The 14,659-nt window shown below is 42.6% G+C and overlaps 20 non-coding genes across 20 annotated transcripts; all 20 read right to left on the bottom strand.

Moving 5' to 3' along the window:
• Positions 1 to 155: 155 nt before the first annotated feature.
• On the bottom strand, positions 156 to 227 carry TRNAD-GUC (transfer RNA aspartic acid (anticodon GUC)). The gene has a single exon. It is a non-coding gene; the product is annotated as a tRNA-Asp (tRNA).
• Positions 228 to 314: 87 nt separating this feature from the next.
• On the bottom strand, positions 315 to 387 carry TRNAV-CAC (transfer RNA valine (anticodon CAC)). Its single transcript has one exon. It is a non-coding gene; the product is annotated as a tRNA-Val (tRNA).
• Positions 388 to 564: 177 nt separating this feature from the next.
• TRNAD-GUC (transfer RNA aspartic acid (anticodon GUC)) lies at positions 565 to 636 on the bottom strand. The gene has a single exon. It is a non-coding gene; the product is annotated as a tRNA-Asp (tRNA).
• A 338-nt stretch (positions 637 to 974) lies between these two features.
• On the bottom strand, positions 975 to 1,046 carry TRNAD-GUC (transfer RNA aspartic acid (anticodon GUC)). The gene has a single exon. It is a non-coding gene; the product is annotated as a tRNA-Asp (tRNA).
• Positions 1,047 to 1,384: 338 nt separating this feature from the next.
• On the bottom strand, positions 1,385 to 1,456 carry TRNAD-GUC (transfer RNA aspartic acid (anticodon GUC)). Its single transcript has one exon. It is a non-coding gene; the product is annotated as a tRNA-Asp (tRNA).
• Positions 1,457 to 1,792: 336 nt separating this feature from the next.
• Positions 1,793 to 1,864, bottom strand: TRNAD-GUC (transfer RNA aspartic acid (anticodon GUC)). The gene has a single exon. It is a non-coding gene; the product is annotated as a tRNA-Asp (tRNA).
• Positions 1,865 to 2,202: 338 nt separating this feature from the next.
• Positions 2,203 to 2,274, bottom strand: TRNAD-GUC (transfer RNA aspartic acid (anticodon GUC)). Its single transcript has one exon. It is a non-coding gene; the product is annotated as a tRNA-Asp (tRNA).
• A 336-nt stretch (positions 2,275 to 2,610) lies between these two features.
• Positions 2,611 to 2,682, bottom strand: TRNAD-GUC (transfer RNA aspartic acid (anticodon GUC)). The gene has a single exon. It is a non-coding gene; the product is annotated as a tRNA-Asp (tRNA).
• Positions 2,683 to 3,020: 338 nt separating this feature from the next.
• TRNAD-GUC (transfer RNA aspartic acid (anticodon GUC)) lies at positions 3,021 to 3,092 on the bottom strand. The gene has a single exon. It is a non-coding gene; the product is annotated as a tRNA-Asp (tRNA).
• Positions 3,093 to 3,587: 495 nt separating this feature from the next.
• On the bottom strand, positions 3,588 to 3,660 carry TRNAV-CAC (transfer RNA valine (anticodon CAC)). Its single transcript has one exon. It is a non-coding gene; the product is annotated as a tRNA-Val (tRNA).
• Positions 3,661 to 3,838: 178 nt separating this feature from the next.
• On the bottom strand, positions 3,839 to 3,910 carry TRNAD-GUC (transfer RNA aspartic acid (anticodon GUC)). The gene has a single exon. It is a non-coding gene; the product is annotated as a tRNA-Asp (tRNA).
• A 338-nt stretch (positions 3,911 to 4,248) lies between these two features.
• TRNAD-GUC (transfer RNA aspartic acid (anticodon GUC)) lies at positions 4,249 to 4,320 on the bottom strand. Its single transcript has one exon. It is a non-coding gene; the product is annotated as a tRNA-Asp (tRNA).
• A 746-nt stretch (positions 4,321 to 5,066) lies between these two features.
• TRNAD-GUC (transfer RNA aspartic acid (anticodon GUC)) lies at positions 5,067 to 5,138 on the bottom strand. The gene has a single exon. It is a non-coding gene; the product is annotated as a tRNA-Asp (tRNA).
• Positions 5,139 to 5,476: 338 nt separating this feature from the next.
• Positions 5,477 to 5,548, bottom strand: TRNAD-GUC (transfer RNA aspartic acid (anticodon GUC)). Its single transcript has one exon. It is a non-coding gene; the product is annotated as a tRNA-Asp (tRNA).
• Positions 5,549 to 6,294: 746 nt separating this feature from the next.
• TRNAD-GUC (transfer RNA aspartic acid (anticodon GUC)) lies at positions 6,295 to 6,366 on the bottom strand. Its single transcript has one exon. It is a non-coding gene; the product is annotated as a tRNA-Asp (tRNA).
• Positions 6,367 to 6,704: 338 nt separating this feature from the next.
• Positions 6,705 to 6,776, bottom strand: TRNAD-GUC (transfer RNA aspartic acid (anticodon GUC)). The gene has a single exon. It is a non-coding gene; the product is annotated as a tRNA-Asp (tRNA).
• A 338-nt stretch (positions 6,777 to 7,114) lies between these two features.
• Positions 7,115 to 7,186, bottom strand: TRNAD-GUC (transfer RNA aspartic acid (anticodon GUC)). Its single transcript has one exon. It is a non-coding gene; the product is annotated as a tRNA-Asp (tRNA).
• Positions 7,187 to 7,681: 495 nt separating this feature from the next.
• On the bottom strand, positions 7,682 to 7,754 carry TRNAV-CAC (transfer RNA valine (anticodon CAC)). Its single transcript has one exon. It is a non-coding gene; the product is annotated as a tRNA-Val (tRNA).
• Positions 7,755 to 7,932: 178 nt separating this feature from the next.
• Positions 7,933 to 8,004, bottom strand: TRNAD-GUC (transfer RNA aspartic acid (anticodon GUC)). The gene has a single exon. It is a non-coding gene; the product is annotated as a tRNA-Asp (tRNA).
• A 495-nt stretch (positions 8,005 to 8,499) lies between these two features.
• Positions 8,500 to 8,572, bottom strand: TRNAV-CAC (transfer RNA valine (anticodon CAC)). Its single transcript has one exon. It is a non-coding gene; the product is annotated as a tRNA-Val (tRNA).
• Between the last annotated feature and the right edge of the window lie 6,087 nt (positions 8,573 to 14,659).

Below are 14,659 nucleotides of genomic sequence, written 5' to 3' on the forward strand. Positions count from 1 at the left end.
GAGGAAAATCGTCTAGGAGATAGAATTGCAATTTAACCAAGGCCCGAAACCGTGTACTTTTTTTTCCAAGCGGACGCTTTTGTTATCGTGATGAAACAGAATCGCTGACACCAAAATGCCTCTCTGCCATCTTTTAGAAATGCAGCTAGCTATGCCTCCCCGGCGGGGAATCGAACCCCGGTCTCCCGCGTGACAGGCGGGGATACTCACCACTATACTACCGAGGACCCGAAAGTAGCACTTTTTGAATTTTTTAAAAATTTGTAGAAAACTCCGAATATTTCGTTCTAACACAAGCCAAAAGAAAATCATTCTGTATCTACCAGGGCTCGAACTTGGGACCTTCCGCGTGTGAGGCGGACGTGATAACCACTACACCATAGATACGCCAATAGCCGGATTATAAACGGAGGAAAATCGTCTAGGAGATAGAATTGCAATTTAACCAAGGCCCGAAACCGTGTACTTTTTTTTCCAAGCGGACGCTTTTGTTATCGTGATGAAACAGAATCGCTGACACCAAAATGCCTCTCTGCCATCTTTTAGAAATGCAGCTAGCTATGCCTCCCCGGCGGGGAATCGAACCCCGGTCTCCCGCGTGACAGGCGGGGATACTCACCACTATACTACCGAGGACCCGAAAGTAGCACTTTTTGAATTTTTTAAAAATTTGTAGAAAACTCCGAATATTTCGTTCTAACACAAGCCAAAAGAAAATCATTCTGTATCTACCAGGGCTCGAACTTGGGACCTTCCGCGAGTGAGGCGGACGTGATAACCACTACACCATAGATACGCCAATAGCCGGATTATAAACGGAGGAAAATCGTCTAGGAGATAGAATTGCAATTTAACCAAGGCCCGAAACCGTGTACTTTTTTTTTCCAAGCGGACGCTTTTGTTATCGTGATGAAACAGAATCGCTGACACCAAAATGCCTCTCTGCCATCTTTTAGAAATGCAGCTAGCTATGCCTCCCCGGCGGGGAATCGAACCCCGGTCTCCCGCGTGACAGGCGGGGATACTCACCACTATACTACCGAGGACCCGAAAGTAGCACTTTTTGAATTTTTTAAAAATTTGTAGAAAACTCCGAATATTTCGTTCTAACACAAGCCAAAAGAAAATCATTCTGTGTCTACCAGTGCTCGAACTTGGGACCTTCCGCGTGTGAGGCGGACTTGATAACCACTACACCATAGATACGCCAATAGCCGGATTATAAACGGAGGAAAATCGTCTAGGAGATAGAATTGCAATTTAACCAAGGCCCGAAACCGTGTACTTTTTTTTTCCAAGCGGACGCTTTTGTTATCGTGATGAAACAGAATCGCTGACACCAAAATGCCTCTCTGCCATCTTTTAGAAATGCAGCTAGCTATGCCTCCCCGGCGGGGAATCGAACCCCGGTCTCCCGCGTGACAGGCGGGGATACTCACCACTATACTACCGAGGACCCGAAAGTAGCACTTTTTGAATTTTTTAAAAATTTGTAGAAAACTCCGAATATTTCGTTCTAACACAAGCCAAAAGAAAATCATTCTGTGTCTACCAGTGCTCGAACTTGGGACCTTCCGCGTGTGAGGCGGACTTGATAACCACTACACCATAGATACGCCAATAGCCGGATTATAAACGGAGGAAAATCGTCTAGGAGAAAGAATTGCAATTTAACCAAGGCCCGAAACCGTGTACTTTTTTTCCAAACGGACGCTTTTGTTATCGTGATGAAACAGAATCGCTGACACCAAAATGCCTCTCTGCCATCTTTTAGAAATGCAGCTAGCTATGCCTCCCCGGCGGGGAATCGAACCCCGGTCTCCCGCGTGACAGGCGGGGATACTCACCACTATACTACCGAGGACCCGAAAGTAGCACTTTTTGAATTTTTTAAAAATTTGTAGAAAACTCCGAATATTTCGTTCTAACACAAGCCAAAAGAAAATCATTCTGTATCTACCAGGGCTCGAACTTGGGACCTTCCGCGAGTGAGGCGGACGTGATAACCACTACACCATAGATACGCCAATAGCCGGATTATAAACGGAGGAAAATCGTCTAGGAGATAGAATTGCAATTTAACCAAGGCCCGAAACCGTGTACTTTTTTTTTCCAAGCGGACGCTTTTGTTATCGTGATGAAACAGAATCGCTGACACCAAAATGCCTCTCTGCCATCTTTTAGAAATGCAGCTAGCTATGCCTCCCCGGCGGGGAATCGAACCCCGGTCTCCCGCGTGACAGGCGGGGATACTCACCACTATACTACCGAGGACCCGAAAGTAGCACTTTTTGAATTTTTTAAAAATTTGTAGAAAACTCCGAATATTTCGTTCTAACACAAGCCAAAAGAAAATCATTCTGTGTCTACCAGTGCTCGAACTTGGGACCTTCCGCGTGTGAGGCGGACTTGATAACCACTACACCATAGATACGCCAATAGCCGGATTATAAACGGAGGAAAATCGTCTAGGAGAAAGAATTGCAATTTAACCAAGGCCCGAAACCGTGTACTTTTTTTCCAAACGGACGCTTTTGTTATCGTGATGAAACAGAATCGCTGACACCAAAATGCCTCTCTGCCATCTTTTAGAAATGCAGCTAGCTATGCCTCCCCGGCGGGGAATCGAACCCCGGTCTCCCGCGTGACAGGCGGGGATACTCACCACTATACTACCGAGGACCCGAAAGTAGCACTTTTTGAATTTTTTAAAAATTTGTAGAAAACTCCGAATATTTCGTTCTAACACAAGCCAAAAGAAAATCATTCTGTATCTACCAGGGCTCGAACTTGGGACCTTCCGCGAGTGAGGCGGACGTGATAACCACTACACCATAGATACGCCAATAGCCGGATTATAAACGGAGGAAAATCGTCTAGGAGATAGAATTGCAATTTAACCAAGGCCCGAAACCGTGTACTTTTTTTTTCCAAGCGGACGCTTTTGTTATCGTGATGAAACAGAATCGCTGACACCAAAATGCCTCTCTGCCATCTTTTAGAAATGCAGCTAGCTATGCCTCCCCGGCGGGGAATCGAACCCCGGTCTCCCGCGTGACAGGCGGGGATACTCACCACTATACTACCGAGGACCCGAAAGTAGCACTTTTTGAATTTTTTAAAAATTTGTAGAAAACTCCGAATATTTCGTTCTAACACAAGCCAAAAGAAAATCATTCTGTGTCTACCAGTGCTCGAACTTGGGACCTTCCGCGTGTGAGGCGGACTTGATAACCACTACACCATAGATACGCCAATAGCCGGATTATAAACGGAGGAAAATCGTCTAGGAGAAAGAATTGCAATTTAACCAAGGCCCGAAACCGTGTACTTTTTTTCCAAACGGACGCTTTTGTTATCGTGATGAAACAGAATCGCTGACACCAAAATGCCTCTCTGCCATCTTTTAAAAATGCAGCTAGCTATGCCTCCCCAGCGGGGAATCGAACCCCGGTCTCCCGCGTGACAGGCGGGGATACTCACCACTATACTACCGAGGACCCGAAAGGAGCACTTTTAGAATTTTTTAAAAATTTGTAGGAAACTCCGAATATTTCGTTCTAACACAAGCCAAAAGAAAATCATTCTGTATCTACCAGGGCTCGAACTTGGGACCTTCCGCGTGTGAGGCGGACGTGATAACCACTACACCATAGATACGCCAATAGCCGGATTATAAACGGAGGAAAATCGTCTAGGAGATAGAATTGCAATTTAACCAAGGCCCGAAACCGTGTACTTTTTGTTTCCAAGCGGACGCTTTTGTTATCGTGATGAAACAGAATCACTGACACCAAAATGCCTCTCTGCCATCTTTTAGAAATGCAGCTAGCTATGCCTCCCCGGCGGGGAATCGAACCCCGGTCTCCCGCGTGACAGGCGGGGATACTCACCACTATACTACCGAGGACCCGAAAGTAGCACTTTTTGAATTTTTTAAAAATTTGTAGAAAACTCCGAATATTTCGTTCTAACACAAGCCAAAAGAAAATCATTCTGTGTCTACCAGGGCTCGAACTTGGGACCTTCCGCGTGTGAGGCGGACGTGATAACCACTACACCATAGATACGCCAATAGCCGGATTATAAACGGAGGAAAATCGTCTAGGAGATAGAATTGCAATTTAACCAAGGCCCGAAACCGTGTACTTTTTTTTTCCAAGCGGACGCTTTTGTTATCGTGATGAAACAGAATCGCTGACACCAAAATGCCTCTCTGCCATCTTTTAGAAATGCAGCTAGCTATGCCTCCCCGGCGGGGAATCGAACCCCGGTCTCCCGCGTGACAGGCGGGGATACTCACCACTATACTACCGAGGACCCGAAAGTAGCACTTTTTGAATTTTTTAAAAATTGGTAGAAAACTCCGAATATTTCGTTCTAACACAAGCCAAAAGAAAATCATTCTCTGTCTACCAGGGCTCGAACTTGGGACCTTCCGCGTGTGAGGCGGACTTGATAACCACTACACCATAGATACGCCAATAGCCGGATTATAAACGGAGGAAAATCGTCTAGGAGAAAGAATTGCAATTTAACCAAGGCCCGAAACCGTGTACTTTTTTTCCAAACGGACGCTTTTGTTATCGTGATGAAACAGAATCGCTGACACCAAAATGCCTCTCTGCCATCTTTTAAAAATGCAGCTAGCTATGCCTCCCCAGCGGGGAATCGAACCCCGGTCTCCCGCGTGACAGGCGGGGATACTCACCACTATACTACCGAGGACCCGAAAGTAGCACTTTTTGAATTTTTTAAAAATTTGTAGAAAACTCCGAATATTTCGTTCTAACACAAGCCAAAAGAAAATCATTCTGTATCTACCAGGGCTCGAACTTGGGACCTTCCGCGAGTGAGGCGGACGTGATAACCACTACACCATAGATACGCCAATAGCCGGATTATAAACGGAGGAAAATCGTCTAGGAGATAGAATTGCAATTTAACCAAGGCCCGAAACCGTGTACTTTTTTTTTCCAAGCGGACGCTTTTGTTATCGTGATGAAACAGAATCGCTGACACCAAAATGCCTCTCTGCCATCTTTTAGAAATGCAGCTAGCTATGCCTCCCCGGCGGGGAATCGAACCCCGGTCTCCCGCGTGACAGGCGGGGATACTCACCACTATACTACCGAGGACCCGAAAGTAGCACTTTTTGAATTTTTTAAAAATTTGTAGAAAACTCCGAATAGTTCGTTCTAACACAAGCCAAAAGAAAATCATTCTGTGTCTACCAGGGCTCGAACTTGGGACCTTCCGCGTGTGAGGCGGACTTGATAACCACTACACCATAGATACGCCAATAGCCGGATTATAAACGGAGGAAAATCGTCTAGGAGAAAGAATTGCAATTTAACCAAGGCCCGAAACCGTGTACTTTTTTTTTCCAAGCGGACGCTTTTGTTATCGTGATGAAACAGAATCGCTGACACCAAAATGCCTCTCTGCCATCTTTTAGAAATGCAGCTAGCTATGCCTCCCCGGCGGGGAATCGAACCCCGGTCTCCCGCGTGACAGGCGGGGATACTCACCACTATACTACCGAGGACCCGAAAGTAGCACTTTTTGAATTTTTTAAAAATTGGTAGAAAACTCCGAATATTTCGTTCTAACACAAGCCAAAAGAAAATCATTCTCTGTCTACCAGGGCTCGAACTTGGGACCTTCCGCGTGTGAGGCGGACTTGATAACCACTACACCATAGATACGCCAATAGCCGGATTATAAACGGAGGAAAATCGTCTAGGAGAAAGAATTGCAATTTAACCAAGGCCCGAAACCGTGTACTTTTTTTCCAAACGGACGCTTTTGTTATCGTGATGAAACAGAATCGCTGACACCAAAATGCCTCTCTGCCATCTTTTAAAAATGCAGCTAGCTATGCCTCCCCAGCGGGGAATCGAACCCCGGTCTCCCGCGTGACAGGCGGGGATACTCACCACTATACTACCGAGGACCCGAAAGTAGCACTTTTTGAATTTTTTAAAAATTTGTAGAAAACTCCGAATATTTCGTTCTAACACAAGCCAAAAGAAAATCATTCTGTATCTACCAGGGCTCGAACTTGGGACCTTCCGCGAGTGAGGCGGACGTGATAACCACTACACCATAGATACGCCAATAGCCGGATTATAAACGGAGGAAAATCGTCTAGGAGATAGAATTGCAATTTAACCAAGGCCCGAAACCGTGTACTTTTTTTTTCCAAGCGGACGCTTTTGTTATCGTGATGAAACAGAATCGCTGACACCAAAATGCCTCTCTGCCATCTTTTAGAAATGCAGCTAGCTATGCCTCCCCGGCGGGGAATCGAACCCCGGTCTCCCGCGTGACAGGCGGGGATACTCACCACTATACTACCGAGGACCCGAAAGTAGCACTTTTTGAATTTTTTAAAAATTTGTAGAAAACTCCGAATAGTTCGTTCTAACACAAGCCAAAAGAAAATCATTCTGTGTCTACCAGGGCTCGAACTTGGGACCTTCCGCGTGTGAGGCGGACTTGATAACCACTACACCATAGATACGCCAATAGCCGGATTATAAACGGAGGAAAATCGTCTAGGAGAAAGAATTGCAATTTAACCAAGGCCCGAAACCGTGTACTTTTTTTTTCCAAGCGGACGCTTTTGTTATCGTGATGAAACAGAATCGCTGACACCAAAATGCCTCTCTGCCATCTTTTAGAAATGCAGCTAGCTATGCCTCCCCGGCGGGGAATCGAACCCCGGTCTCCCGCGTGACAGGCGGGGATACTCACCACTATACTACCGAGGACCCGAAAGTAGCACTTTTTGAATTTTTTAAAAATTTGTAGAAAACTCCGAATAGTTCGTTCTAACACAAGCCAAAAGAAAATCATTCTGTGTCTACCAGGGCTCGAACTTGGGACCTTCCGCGTGTGAGGCGGACTTGATAACCACTACACCATAGATACGCCAATAGCCGGATTATAAACGGAGGAAAATCGTCTAGGAGAAAGAATTGCAATTTAACCAAGGCCCGAAACCGTGTACTTTTTTTTTCCAAGCGGACGCTTTTGTTATCGTGATGAAACAGAATCGCTGACACCAAAATGCCTCTCTGCCATCTTTTAGAAATGCAGCTAGCTATGCCTCCCCGGCGGGGAATCGAACCCCGGTCTCCCGCGTGACAGGCGGGGATACTCACCACTATACTACCGAGGACCCGAAAGTAGCACTTTTTGAATTTTTTAAAAATTTGTAGAAAACTCCGAATATTTCGTTCTAACACAAGCCAAAAGAAAATCATTCTGTGTCTACCAGGGCTCGAACTTGGGACCTTCCGCGTGTGAGGCGGACTTGATAACCACTACACCATAGATACGCCAATAGCCGGATTATAAACGGAGGAAAATCGTCTAGGAGAAAGAATTGCAATTTAACCAAGGCCCGAAACCGTGTACTTTTTTTCCAAACGGACGCTTTTGTTATCGTGATGAAACAGAATCGCTGACACCAAAATGCCTCTCTGCCATCTTTTAAAAATGCAGCTAGCTATGCCTCCCCAGCGGGGAATCGAACCCCGGTCTCCCGCGTGACAGGCGGGGATACTCACCACTATACTACCGAGGACCCGAAAGGAGCACTTTTAGAATTTTTTAAAAATTTGTAGGAAACTCCGAATATTTCGTTCTAACACAAGCCAAAAGAAAATCATTCTGTATCTACCAGGGCTCGAACTTGGGACCTTCCGCGTGTGAGGCGGACGTGATAACCACTACACCATAGATACGCCAATAGCCGGATTATAAACGGAGGAAAATCGTCTAGGAGATAGAATTGCAATTTAACCAAGGCCCGAAACCGTGTACTTTTTTTTTCCAAGCGGACGCTTTTGTTATCGTGATGAAACAGAATCGCTGACACCAAAATGCCTCTCTGCCATCTTTTAGAAATGCAGCTAGCTATGCCTCCCCGGCGGGGAATCGAACCCCGGTCTCCCGCGTGACAGGCGGGGATACTCACCACTATACTACCGAGGACCCGAAAGTAGCACTTTTTGAATTTTTTAAAAATTTGTAGAAAACTCCGAATATTTCGTTCTAACACAAGCCAAAAGAAAATCATTCTGTGTCTACCAGGGCTCGAACTTGGGACCTTCCGCGTGTGAGGCGGACGTGATAACCACTACACCATAGATACGCCAATAGCCGGATTATAAACGGAGGAAAATCGTCTAGGAGAAAGAATTGCAATTTAACCAAGGCCCGAAACCGTGTACTTTTTTTCCAAACGGACGCTTTTGTTATCGTGATGAAACAGAATCGCTGACACCAAAATGCCTCTCTGCCATCTTTTAAAAATGCAGCTAGCTATGCCTCCCCAGCGGGGAATCGAACCCCGGTCTCCCGCGTGACAGGCGGGGATACTCACCACTATACTACCGAGGACCCGAAAGGAGCACTTTTAGAATTTTTTAAAAATTTGTAGGAAACTCCGAATATTTCGTTCTAACACAAGCCAAAAGAAAATCATTCTGTATCTACCAGGGCTCGAACTTGGGACCTTCCGCGTGTGAGGCGGACGTGATAACCACTACACCATAGATACGCCAATAGCCGGATTATAAACGGAGGAAAATCGTCTAGGAGATAGAATTGCAATTTAACCAAGGCCCGAAACCGTGTACTTTTTGTTTCCAAGCGGACGCTTTTGTTATCGTGATGAAACAGAATCACTGACACCAAAATGCCTCTCTGCCATCTTTTAGAAATGCAGCTAGCTATGCCTCCCCGGCGGGGAATCGTATGGCACGCCAAACCGGACAAAATTCGTTTCTTTGGTTGCTGCCGTACGTTTTTAGACTCTTCCGTACTTTTATTTTGGTTCTCCCCTACTTTTTTCGACTCTTCCGTATATTTTTTGGTTCTCCCGTACGGATTTCGTCTCTTCCGTACTTTTTTTGGTTATCCCGTACGGTTTTCGTCTCTTCCGTACTTAGAAAGCGTTTGCTATCCTACTTTGAAATCGGTTGTTACGGTACTTTAAAAAACGACTGTTACGGTACTATAAAATCGGTTGTTACGTTACTTTCAAAATCGGTTGTTACGTTACTTTCAAAATGGGTTGTTACGGTACTTTAAAAAACGACTGTTACGGTACTTTAAAAAACGACTGTTACGGTACTTTAAAATCGGATGTTACGGTACTTTAAAATCGGATGTTACGGTACTTTAAAATCGGATGTTACGGTACTTTCAAAATGGGTTGTTACGGTACTTTAAAATCGGAGGTTACGGTACTTTAAAAAACGACTGTTACGGTACTTTAAAATCGGATGTTACGGTACTTTAAAATCGGATGTTACGGTACTTTAAAATCGGATGTTATGGTACTTTAAATCGGATGTTACGGTACTTTCAAAATGGGTTGTTACGGTACTTTAAAATCGGATGTTACGGTACTTTAAAATCGGATGTTACGGTACTTTAAAAAACGACTGTTACGGTACTATAAAATGGGTTGTTACGTTACTTTCAAAATGGGTTGTTACGGTACTTTAAAATCGAATGTTTCGGTACTTTCAAAATGGGTTGTTATGGTACTTTGATTTATTCACAACCGAACGCATTTTCGACTTTTTAAACTAAAGTACCTGGAATGTTAACGCCTCGGCTATTGGCGTGGCGGAAATATTTGATTATGTTCAATTGAACGCACCAGTGGCTTCGGGGCTGTTCATAAATTACGTAACCCAGAAAAGGTACTTTTTCGAACCTCCCTCACCCTCTCCCTTGGTCAGTTTTGAGCCCCCTATACCACCTAACAAATAAATACCCCCCCCCCTCCAATATAATAAAACCATTATCCTTCGAAGTATTGAATTTATTTCAAAATTAAATGTATTATTTGGCCTCTAGAAAGGTAATTACACTATTATAAATGATAAAACAAGTACTAAATTGCGACTAAATTCATTGATAATTTAAATTCCTATGTAAAATTATGATGTGTGATGTAACATTTCGGTGAACCATCCCCCACGTCACATTTAGTGACATTCAAACACCCCCCCCCCCATACCAGTGGCGTAATTAAGGACTCGCAGACCCCACGACCGCGGGGGGGGGGGGGGGGGTCCAAGGCATTTTCACAAAATATGGGGCCCTTTCGAAGTATTGATTTTTTAATTTATTGAAATTTTTAAATAATTAAAAAGATTATGCTTCGACTATTGGTTATAATATAGAAATCTGGCTCATATCCCCAATATTTTCACATAACTTGAAAAAATGTAGTAAATAAAAAGTGTTTTTTATAGAGTTGGATTCACAAATGACTTGCAGGGAAACAAACATTTAAAAGATGCCATGTTTGGCTCTGCTTGAAAGCTATTCCTTTGTAGTAGATGTCGCCAATGTTAACTTTTTATGTTTAAAAATATTATAGAATACTATATTAAGTCACAAATTCGTTAAATAAAAACTCTATAAAGTTAAAATCTGAACAATCTCAACATTCAAACAAACAACCGAATGATTTGCGTGATTTCTAGCTAATAAAAAAAATTGTGTTTCTGACTGGTATCGCCATCTAGTAACACTTGGCGTTTTTATGAAATCGGCCAAATATGGCCGGTAGCCCTGTTTTATCATTACAGAAAATGTGAAAAACAAAAGTTTTTAAGATTTACGATATTTTCAGCATTACAAAAATTGAAAGTGGGGACTTTCAGAATCTTGGAGCCCTAGGGCAGTGCCCTTTTGGGAAAGACGGCACTGAGCTCTAACGTATGAGGCATTTTCCCTCTGTCCCGTCTTTCTCGGCTTCCGCCCATTTGCGAATTCTGGAAAAATACCACTATGCACTGATAGGGGGGAAGAAGGGGTTGACAGCTACCGCAGCAGCGGTCAAAGCGTCTGTTGAGAGAAAGCGGGGGATGAAAGCGGCTTTGGTGCGAATTCTGCACCCTCCCGGTCCACGGTACGGAAAATGGCTCTTGAAAATTTTAAACATATTCGGTAACTTAATCTAGTACCTTGAAACATCTGAAACACACATTTTTACATTCATTTCAGATATAATGTATATATATTATTGAAAACCTTTGATACGAATAACTTAAATAACACAATATTTAGGAACTTGTGAAATGGTTTTGGGGGGGGGGGGGGCAAAAATAGACATAAGTAAGCAGCGTGACAGAATCGTGCATTAGCTCCGCAGCCTCCGCTCAGTGGGAATTTGGCACTTTGTTTCAGACGGTTATAGCAGGAGGCTGCATACGCGCCTTTGTCTTCAGATTTACTTCATTTACGCTGTGTCCGGCATTAGTTTTGTTAAATATTGGATTTATAACACTGAGTATGTCGGAACATCAAATTGGTTATTTAGTTTATTTTCCATTTCTAACAAATGAGCGTTCAAGCCGTTCATTAATATTTCCATCAATTCTCTTAAAAGATTTGTGGTGTCGTCTGGAATTGGGTACTGATTCAAGGCCAATAAAAATCTTCCAATTATGAAACCGTGTGATTGCAGTCTTCTGTGAAGCATTTCTATGATATTTAAGTCATCGCTCAGGCGGTATCTCAAAAAGGATTGGTAAAAATCTCTTAGACTTATAATGTAGTCCTCCACTTCCATTTGGCGCGCATTTCCCGCCATTTTACACGACAAATGCAAAATTAAGGGAAGGGCTAGGAAATTAACCAGTAAAATCAGACCTCCTTAATTGAAGTAGTTGAAGAACTCTAATTTATTCAAAAATATGAGGCAGTTCATGGGCCATTCACTCCGGATACCTATTCTCTTAAAGGCAATCTCTGTATGGAAAAATGCGCTTGATTAGTTTCAATCATAGATATAGGAAATATATATAAAGGTCTAGATAAAATATTTCAAAGGGAGTGAATACGGAGGTGACAGCTAGCAGAAACTCGTAATTTCTGCAGGCTATCCGTATAAGGCGCTATCTATCGGTAAGAAAGCTCGTGCTATCGTAGCGAGAGCCATTGTCTCCGGCTTAAAAACTATACTAAAAGTCACCAACAGATGGTGTCTAAAGACTACGGCCTGCGGAAAGGTCAAGCACTTAGTACTAAAATGCTAAGAGAGCTCGCGCTCTTGGTCACGTGCCTTCCTCGGTGTCTGCTAGGTGTAAATTCCGTATTTTATGTTAGGCTTAGACGCCCCGAAATTTATCTAGACCTATATATACATTTCTTATATCTATGGTTTCAATTTCTTCCCGCCAGTGAGGGGACGGTAACATCGTTTTTCGGGGAGGGCGCACATACGGCGACTGTAGTATCAAATGTACAATAATAAGTATGCCGCTGTCTAATATCATTATAATAAGTGTCGGACTGTCGGAGCCGGAAGTAGGGGTGTTTCTTCAAGTTTCGCTGCCGGAGTTCGCTTATATTTGGTCCCACCCCCCACTCTTAGGAAAAAACTGACAGGGGACCCCAAGACGATAATTGCAATGATGATTAGGCTATGCAAAGTTCATATCAACCCAATATCAGAGATTTGTATTAACAATCGATATTACATTTCTTTACACTCATAGTTATAAATAAATACATTATGTATTATATTGTATAAAGGGTAAAGTGAATAAGGGGCGTAAAAATTTACGACTTTTCTGTCACGCTGCTTACTTATGTCTATTTTTCGCCCCCCCCCCCCAGCATTTAATAAGTTCCTAAATATTGTGTTATTTAAGTTATTCGTATCAAAGGTTTTCAATAATATATATACATTATATCTGAAATGAATGTAAAAATGTGTGTTTCAGATGTTTCAAGGTACTAGATTAAGTTACCGAATATGTTTAAAATTTTCAAGAGCCATTTTCCGTACCGTGGACCGGGAGGGTGCAGAATTCGCGCCAAAGCCGCTTTCATCCCCCCGCTTTCTCTCAACAGACGCTTTGACCGCTGCTGCGGTAGCTGTCAACCCCTTCTTCCCCCCTATCAGTGCATAGTGGTATTTTTCCAGAATTCGCAAATGGGCGGACGCCGAGAAAGACGGGACAGAGGGAAAATGCCTCATACGTTAGAGCTCAGTGCCGTCTTTCCCAAAAGGGCACTGCCCTAGGGCTCCAAGATTCTGAAAGTCCCCACTTTCAATTTTTGTAATGCTGAAAATATCGTAAATCTTAAAAACTTTTGTTTTTCACATTTTCTGTAATGATAAAACAGGGCTACCGGCCATATTTGGCCGATTTCATAAAAACGCCAAGTGTTACTAGATGGCGATACCAGTCAGAAACACAATTTTTTTTATTAGCTAGAAATCACGCAAATCATTCGGTTGTTTGTTTGAATGTTGAGATTGTTCAGATTTTAACTTTATAGAGTTTTTATTTAACGAATTTGTGACTTAATATAGTATTCTATAATATTTTTAAACATAAAAAGTTAACATTGGCGACATCTACTACAAAGGAATAGCTTTCAAGCAGAGCCAAACATGGCATCTTTTAAATGATTGTTTCCCTGCAAGTCATTTGTGAATCCAACTCTATAAAAAACACTTTTTATTTACTACATTTTTTCAAGTTATGTGAAAATATTGGGGATATGAGCCAGATTTCTATATTATAACCAATAGTCGAAGCATAATCTTTTTAATTATTTAAAAATTTCAATAAATTAAAAAATCAATACTTCGAAAGGGCCCCATAATTTGTGAAAATGCCTTGGACCCCCCCCCCCCCCCCCCCCCGCGGTCGTGGGGTCTGCGAGTCCTTAATTACGCCACTGGTATGGGGGGGGGGTGTTTGAATGTCACTAAATGTGACGTGGGGGATGGTTCACCGAAATGTTACATCACACATCATAATTTTACATAGGAATTTAAATTATCAATGAATTTAGTCGCAATTTAGTACTTGTTTTATCATTTATAATAGTGTAATTACCTTTCTAGAGGCCAAATAATACATTTAATTTTGAAATAAATTCAATACTTCGAAGGATAATGGTTTTATTATATTGGAGGGGGGGGGGTATTTATTTGTTAGGTGGTATAGGGGGCTGACCAAGGGAGAGGGTGAGGGAGGTTCGAAAAAGTACCTTTTCTGGGTTACGTAATTTATGAACAGCCCCGAAGCCACTGGTGCGTTCAATTGAACATAATCAAATATTTCCGCCACGCCAATAGCCGAGGCGTTAACATTCCAGGTACTTTAGTTTAAAAAGTCTAAAATGCGTTCGGTTGCGAATAAATCAAAGTACCATAACAACCCATTTTGAAAGTACCGAAACATTCGATTTTAAAGTACCGTAACAACCCATTTTGAAAGTAACGTAACAACCCATTTTATAGTACCGTAACAGTCGTTTTTTAAAGTACCGTAACATCCGATTTTAAAGTACCGTAACAACCCATTTTGAAAGTAACGTAACAACCGATTTTATAGTACCGTAACAGTCGTTTTTTAAAGTACCGTAACATCCGATTTTAAATTACCGTAACATCCGATTTTAAAGTACCGTAACATCCGATTTTAAAGTACCGTAACATCCGATTTAAAGTACCATAACATCCGATTTTAAAGTACCGTAACATCCGATTTTAAAGTACCGTAACATCCGATTTTAAAGTACCGTAACATCCGATTTTAAAGTACCGTAACAGTCGTTTTTTAAAGTACCGTAACCTCCGATTTTAAAGTACCGTAACAAC

The sequence above is a fragment of the Leiobunum rupestre genome, chromosome 6 (assembly GCF_980474605.1).
Source record: "Leiobunum rupestre chromosome 6, qqLeiRupe1.1.hap1, whole genome shotgun sequence".
NCBI lineage: Eukaryota > Metazoa > Arthropoda > Arachnida > Opiliones > Sclerosomatidae > Leiobunum > Leiobunum rupestre.